Below are 7,942 nucleotides of genomic sequence, written 5' to 3' on the forward strand. Positions count from 1 at the left end.
GACTGGAAGGAAAATGGCAGCTGAGACGGTCTATGGATGACAAGTGAGGCTGAGGACCAGGTCCTGCAGACGAGAGGCCAGGAATAGGTGAGAAGTCCATCTAGAAGGGGCTAGGTTTGAAGCAGTGGCTAAGAGCTTACAGCTCTTCTTTGCCATTAAAATACTTTCTGAAAAATGAGAAATAGGGAGTCCACAGTGGTGGACTGACTTTAAGTGGCTCCCATGACTCCAACTCCTAGTGTTCATACCTGTAAAATCCCTTCCCTTTGAGTGTGGGCAGGACCTGTGACTTGCTTCTAACCAGTAGAGTATGGCAGAGGTGATGGATGCCACACCCATGACTTTGTCATTTTATAAAAGAACATCTTGCTCATGGAGTCTGTGGCTGGAGATTCTCCTTGCTGGCCTGATGAAGTAAGTTGCCATGTGGAGGGATTGCGGGCACCCTCCTCTAGGAGTTGAGAATGTCCTCTCTCTGACAGCCAGCAAGAAGTCAGATCCCTCAGTCCTACAGCTGCAAGGAAATGTATTCTGCCTGAGAACCTGAATGAGTTTGGAAGTGGAGTCTTTCCTAGTCAAACCTTCAGATGAGAATACAGCCCAGTCAGTGTCCTGATTGCAGGGTTGTGAGACTCCAAGCAGAAAGCCCAACTCAGCCATGCCCAGCTTCCTTCACAAATTTGCATGTCATCCTTACACAGGGGCCATGCTAATCTTCTCTGTATCGTTCCAGTTTTAGTATATATGCTGCCGAAGGGAGCATGGCCATGCCCAGCTTCTTCAACCATGGAAGCTGTGAAATAGAATATGTGTGTTGTTTTAATCCACTGACTTTGTGGTAATTTGTTACAGTAGCCATGGAAACTAATATAGTCACACTGTGGGAAGGACCCAGAGAAAAACTACAACTACCCTCAGGGGTTTTGAGGACTTGGAGGAAACAAGGGGAAAGGGAGAAATAGAAGCAGGTCAAGGAGGCCACTGCGGAGGGGACAGAAGAAGGCTGGCTCAGGGCACTGCCCAGTTTGGGGCCCATGGGGAGCCACACATGGGCTCATTCTCCAGCCGGTCTACCTCTGGCGGGTCTTGAGGCTTCTCACAAAATAAAGACCAGCTCATATTGTCCCTAAAATTTGTGCAGGTGGGGAAGGGGTTCCAAATGCTGACATGCCCCACATGCTGACATGTGGGGTGGAGTGTCTGCCTCTCAGAGGAAATGCTACCCCACTGAAGAGACGAAAACTAGGCCCTGGGGCAGCATAAACCACTCGGCCCCGAAGCAGGCCACACCCGCATCTGTTCTGCATAGCAGACACAGGCCACTGGGTCTTCTCTTCCTCCTTGTTGTCTTACAGAGCTGTGTCGTTCATGGGTCTACAAGGAAAGAAAAGTCTTCTATTCCTTCCTTGTCTTTCCCCCTCCGAGTACTCAGAACCCATACTAGTTTAGAATATTCAGATATAATTCAGTGCTACTTTTGGTAAAATTTTAAGGGGAACTGAATCATATTTATACCCAGAAATACACACACACACACACACAAACACACACACATGGACATACAATGCTCATGTCCATTACAGAGTGATTGGACCCTGTCTGTAAGTTATTGTGTGAAAGATAATCATTACTTTGCTTAAAACCCTGCCTTGATTGCTTGTTATTGTGTGAAAGCCTGGTAAGGAACCCAAGTTTTGCTAAGAAATGTAAAATGCATAAAGTCCAAATCTTAGTTACTGGCAGCCACTAGCAACTTTTATGGAAGCAAAAGAGCTCTGTCCCAACTCACTTTTAGGTTAAATAAGAATAAAATATCCTGTTCTGGGGATGGGGGTGGGGGGTCTTAAAATATGGCAGCCCTCTGCTAAGCACTGATGGACTTTATCTCATGCGATCCTCACAATGACAACATGACAGAGTAAATATTATCATCTGCAACTGAAGGAAAGAAGGAGCCATTTGGGTGTGGGCAGGTCAGAGTGCCCAGCTGGACAGCTCCAGACCAATGCCTCTCCCCACCACACTGGAAGACAGCAGGGCCAACAACTTTCTGTTCATTCTTCTCTTCCCCAACTTCAATACACAAATCCTGAAGGTAGAGCCAAAAGCTCCAAGGCCACAACAAAAATTTCCGTGGTTTTTAAAAGATCAGAGACCGTGCAGGAAGCAGTGTGCATACACACTGAGAACCAGCTATGCCCGCCACCCAGCGCCTCAGGAGTGTCCACCAACACAGATGCCCCCCAAGACACGGGCCCCTCCAGCCCTGTGCTGGCAGAGACAGAAGTTGGGTCTGTCTTGTTCTCCCTGGTAAACTCAGTGTTGAGTGCAGGCAATGTTTGTTAAACAACAAAATGAGTAAAGGGATGGACAGATACCTAAATGGATGGATAGATGGATAGGCAGGTGGACAGAAGGAAAGACAAATTGATTAATGGATGGATGAATGGATGTAAAAAAAAAAAAAACCTAAACAGGAAGACAAACAAGGTTAGCTCTTTTTATTTATTTATTTTAAAGTTTATTTATTCTGAGAGAGAGAGAGAAGGTATGAGGGGGGAGAGAGAGAGAGAGAAAGAGAGAGAGAGAGAAAATCCCAAGCAGGCTCTGCACTGACAGTGCAGACCCCGATATGGGGCCCAAACTCAGGAACTGTGAGATCATGACCCGAGCTAAAGTCAGACGCTTAACTGACTAAGGCACCCCAAGGTCAGCTCCTTTTAAATCACGCTCCTCATTTCTGGCCAGAGACCCCTGGGCATCCTAGACCTTAAAAGCAATGTCAGTAAGGAATGCTTTCCCCCATTACTGTTATCATTTCTAGCCACATCTCTTGCCAAGATGAATTTTAAAAGTGAAAGTAGGGGTGCCTGGGTGCCTCAATCAGTTGAGCATTCAACTCTCGATCTTGGCTCAGTTAATGACCTCAAGGTTTGTGGGATTAGGCCCTGAGTTTCTGTCACCACAGAGCCTGCCTGGAATTTTCTCTCTCCCTCCCTCTCTGACCCTCCCCTGCTCTCTCTCTCTCATCCCCCCCTCTCAAAATTAATAAACTTTAAAAAATAAAAGTGAAAGTAGACAAAGGATGTTTATTTTATTAATCATTAGTCAAAGGGTTTAAAAAAAAAAAAACCCACCCAATTGAAAGATAGACCTCATGCCTGTCATGTTGAATTCCTCAGACAGAGCCTCACGTACTTAGCCCCTGAATGGGCATGTAGGACGCTCGAGAAAAGGCACATTTCAAGAGGTAAGCACAGAATCTTGCCATGTTCCTGCCTGAATACTAACAAATTAATGAATTAAGGCAAACCAGGCCTGGAAAATGCCTAGCTAGACATCCAAATACCACAGCTCCAAGCCTCTCAGCCTTATCTGCATTCTTGAAGTTTAACCCAGGCCACTGGCAAGCCAGCTCCCAACAACTGATTTCTTGATACCGAGATAGCAGATGCGGTAATAACCCCGAGCCTGCTCCATGGATACAGAGCGTGCATTGCCACGCACGAAGACAGGGACATTCTCCTGCCTTCTTGCACGGAGCTATAACTGCATCCTGACATGTCTCCTGTCTACCAAATGCATCCCTCCGAAGCCAAAGAAGCTGGCAGACAGGGAAGCAGGGGACACCATTAGTGAGAAAGGATTCTTTGTTGTGAAGTCTCTTTGGGTAGGGACATCTGCCAAAATGGCCACATGAAGCTGAAGACCAGCCATGGTGCTCAAGAGGGAAGCAAACAACGATATACAAAATTTTTCCACTGGCCTTGATCCTTAGAGAAATCTTTTTCCAGATGTGGTTTTTCATCAGTTTCCTACTGAGAGACCTCAAGGCGCCTAAGTCATGTTCTGTACCATATGGATCATCTAACACAAACAGTGTCTAATGACAGCAACTCTCGGTTATCCAGAAGCTATTAATTTAGTGTGGGGGTTAGCCAGAACCTCAGCTTCCTCTTCCCCTCCGGCTGGCCTGGTTTAGACTGCCCTCCAGCTCCTCCCCAGAGGCAGCCCAAGCAAGGCTCAGTGGGCTGCCTTCCTTGTGGCATCTGTAGGATTCTATGTCAGGACAGATCTTATCCCATTATCCATTCTAATCCTTTCATTTTACAGATGAGGAAAATGAGGCACAGACTGGGGAAGTTAGTGACTGACCTGGATCTCTTCTTCTTCTTCTTCTTTTTTTTTTTTTTATTTCTAGGAGAGAGAGAGAGAGAGAGAGAGAGAGAGACAGCGTGAGCAGGGGAGGGCCAGAGAGAGAGGGAATCACAGACTCCAAAACAGGCTCCAGGCTCCGAGCTGGCAGTCAGCACAGAGCCCGACGCGGGGCTCGAACCCACGAACCGCGAGATCATGACCCAAGCGAAAGTCGGACGCTTAACCGACTAAGCCACCCAGGCGCCCCTCTTCTTCTTTTTTTAATGTTTATTTATTTAGTTGGAGAGGGAGAGGGAGAGAGACAGAGACACAGACAGAAACAGAGACAGAGAGAGCGCACACAAACATGAGAGGGGCAGAGAGGTAGAAAGAGAATCCCAAGCAGGCTCCATGATGTCAGTACAGAGCCCACCTCAGGGCTCCATCCCACAAACCATGAGATCATGACCTGAGCTGAAATCAAGAGTCAGACACTCAACCCACTGAGCCACCCAGGTGCCCTTGAACTAGATTTCTAGTTCTATCATGCCTAGCTCCATCATGCCTAGCTCTATCATGCCTAGCTTCAGCTGAAAACAAAATTGGGTTAAGAAAGGCTGAAGCCAGTGGTAACCAGGAAGTTTGGGGACTCATGTCTTCTTCATTCATCTATTCTTCACACAGTATCTCCCCATTTCCTATATCAAGTTGAAAGATATAGGCCTGGGATGAGAATGGAAAATAGACTTCATCTTGCAGACCAAAGCTGATCAATTATCAGTGGCTGCCTGGAGAGCTGTATGGAGAAGGACAGGGAGTGGTTAGTGATGTCTTTCTTGGACAAAGGAGTGGAGACGTACAAATAGCCACTGACCTGGTTATGAAGACCCACCATAATATGGCCTCATTTTACTCACCTAACCTCATTTTTCTTATCTCCCAAACAAGGTCCTCTGCTGGGGTCAGAATCTGGCTCAACCTTCCCACTGAACCACATCTGTATCTTTCTTACTTCTGTTTTCTTCTTTTGTGTTCTCCCATCCATGATTTTTTCCTTTTATCAGATCAAATCACAGCACCCATTTTCTCTGCAGAGCTTTCCTGACTACCACAGCCCACACAGTATCAACTGCATCATGACAGACCACCCAACTTAGCGCTGAATTACAGTTTTGCTCTGGGTTAGTTCCTTTGTGCTAGTCTTTGCTCCCCAACTAGGTACTCCCAAGAATAGAGGGGATGCAGTAAGTTTTCAATAATTGACATTAGAATAAATGTGACTAGCATATGTAGTTTTAATTTTTAAATGTACATGTATATTTTATGACAGTGAGACAAAGCAGGATTTGAGAACCCCTCTCCTTTTCTTCTTCCTTTCTCATTCATTCAGCCATGACCTTCTAAACTCAATCATAGTGATGTTCAAACAAAAGCAGCATTTTCTAAAAATCCAACTCAAGTGCATGCCTAAGCAAATTAGTTTGATATAAATTCTTGGCATTTCAATAAGTCAAGGAGAGAGATTATTAAGCCTTCCAAGTACAGTCTTTACTCAAGCTAAGCAGATGTTAACTGTCATTTATTCTAGGATTTAGTCCTCCGAACTTAGCAAGGAAGTCAGATATAGATAATATCCCTAAAATTTTTTGCTTTAGGTCTCTATCCAAAAATGTTCATAATTTCTCCCCCTTAGCAAAACCCACACATTTTTCTTACCATAAAAAGAAAATACAACAATTATCACCATATTATTTTAAATAAAAGTAATACTAAATTGATGGATTATTTATGCAGTGGCCATCTCTGAGAAACTCAGGAATTTGTGGGAGAGGCTGGGGACAGGAAGACTAAAAATTCAGGATCTTTTACTATCTATGAAGTCCTTCTCACATATTTTTATAATTTCTTTTCAGGTTAAACCATTAAACCATTAATTCTAGGTTCCTACCAGAACTGGTTGGTAGATCATCAAAGTCCCTTCCTCTCCATTACCCAGCAACATTCCTTAATTTTCCATTTTGAGTGACAATATCAACAGAACCTTTAAGCTGTTTTCCTGGACATGACCTATGCTTCCCTAGAGGAGTAGAAAGTTCCCCTCAAACAAATCATGGTAAAACACCCAGCATCTCCACTGCCCTGGGCTTGGGAAGGTTTTTCGTGTAAACTCAGCTTTTTAGGGCTCAAAATCTTAGTTTACTTTGAGAGAGAGAGAGTGAGTGAGCATGTGCAAGTGAGTGGGGAAGGGGCAGGTAGAAAGACTCCCAGGCAGGCTCTGCGCTGTCAGTACAGAGTCCAGTGAGGGTCTCGAACTCATGAACCATGAGATTATCACCTGAGCTGAAGTCATACGTTTAACCAACTGAGCCACCCAGGCACCTCAGAGAGAGAATCTTAAGTAGGCTCCACGCTTAGCACAGAGCCCAATGCAGGTTCAATCCCATGACCCTGGGATTATGACCTGAGCTAAAATCAAGAGTCGGACACTCAATCAACTAAGCCACCCAGGTGCCTCTCAAAATCTTAGTTTAAAGTGATGGGCCAGCCTTTCCCCATCATGAGCAGTCAGGGGGAGGAAAGAAGGCCTCTCACACTGGGCCACAACTGAGCAGCCTGATGGGGGACTTGTCAGCACATACCTATACCCACAACCCAGGGACACACGAGGGACCCAGGCTCCCCAGAGGTGGTGGGGGCAGGGCATTTGAGGAAAAGGCCCAGAAGTCAGGACTCTGAGCCCACCTTGCCCCAAAGTCAGAGCTCCTGTGCTTTAGTCTATACTGTGGTACCCAGTTCTCACACAGAACCCAAGTTCTGAATGACCGGGTTATATTAAAAGGTCCTTCTGCTTTTAAAGATGGGAAAACTACTGACCTAATGAACGCCTCATTGCCTTAGAATTCCAGTACCCAGGGTACCGAAAGCACCTTTTTACTTTGGGAGCAGTAAGATAGGCAGTATATAGGAACTAGGAACAAGGATTATTTGTGTCAATTTTTCTCCATAAGATAAAAAAAAAAAAAAAAACTATGAGGGTAAAACTTTAACAAACATTTGCTGAGAAGTCTGTTTAACAAGATAGTCTTATAGATTTTTGTTTTCCAGAGTCTGCCAGGATTTCAGAGACAAACATTTTTGGCATCACTGGAAACTTCTTATCATACCCGGTAAGAGTATTGAAAACCAGTGGGAACTCAAAGCAAAACACCCTCCTAGCCACTATCACCATCATCTCACTTCTAAAAAGGGAATATTTAGCACCAAAGACAATGAAGAGGACATCAAATCAGAAAAGAGGGCCGTCCTTGAAATGAAAGAGATTTAGTTCCCTGAAAAGTGTAGCACTGGCTTCATTTTTTTCTTGCCATGGCCAAGTGGAAATGCTCTCAGGGCCTGGTCCCTGGCACCTACCCTTCTAGGGTGGTGAGACAGTCACGGAGGAGGGAGAAGACCTGGGTCAGAGAGGCCCACGTGTGTCCCCAGGCCCTTCTCCCTCTCCTGTGACTGGCTGGAGGGTCTCAGAGTGTCTGAATGTCTGGAGCCTTGTTCGCTCATTCTGTCAAGTCTGGCCGGAGTCTGGGAGCCAGCGTGGCAGTGTTTGTGGAGCCAAAGTGGAGATTAAGTCATGTTTTAGAGGTGACCTCTGTCCACCCTTTCTGCAGTCATTCCCTCCCCTCTGGGCCTCACTCCCCAGCAACTCCCCACCTAGATGCTTTTGCCTTGGACAAGCCCCCCCTGCTAACATGAGACCGAACACTGTCTGGTCCACACACCCACCATCACCTTCCGACCCCCCACTCACCCC

General features: G+C 45.8%; 1 non-coding gene across 1 annotated transcript; it reads right to left on the reverse strand.

Moving 5' to 3' along the window:
* Positions 1-656: 656 nt before the first annotated feature.
* Positions 657-763, reverse strand: LOC120236387. Its single transcript, XR_005529664.1, has one exon. It is a non-coding gene; the product is annotated as a U6 spliceosomal RNA (small nuclear RNA).
* Positions 764-7,942: the final 7,179 nt, after the last annotated feature.

Source organism: Hyaena hyaena, unplaced genomic scaffold (assembly GCF_003009895.1).
Source record: "Hyaena hyaena isolate Hyena2069 unplaced genomic scaffold, ASM300989v1 scaffold_153, whole genome shotgun sequence".
NCBI lineage: Eukaryota > Metazoa > Chordata > Mammalia > Carnivora > Hyaenidae > Hyaena > Hyaena hyaena.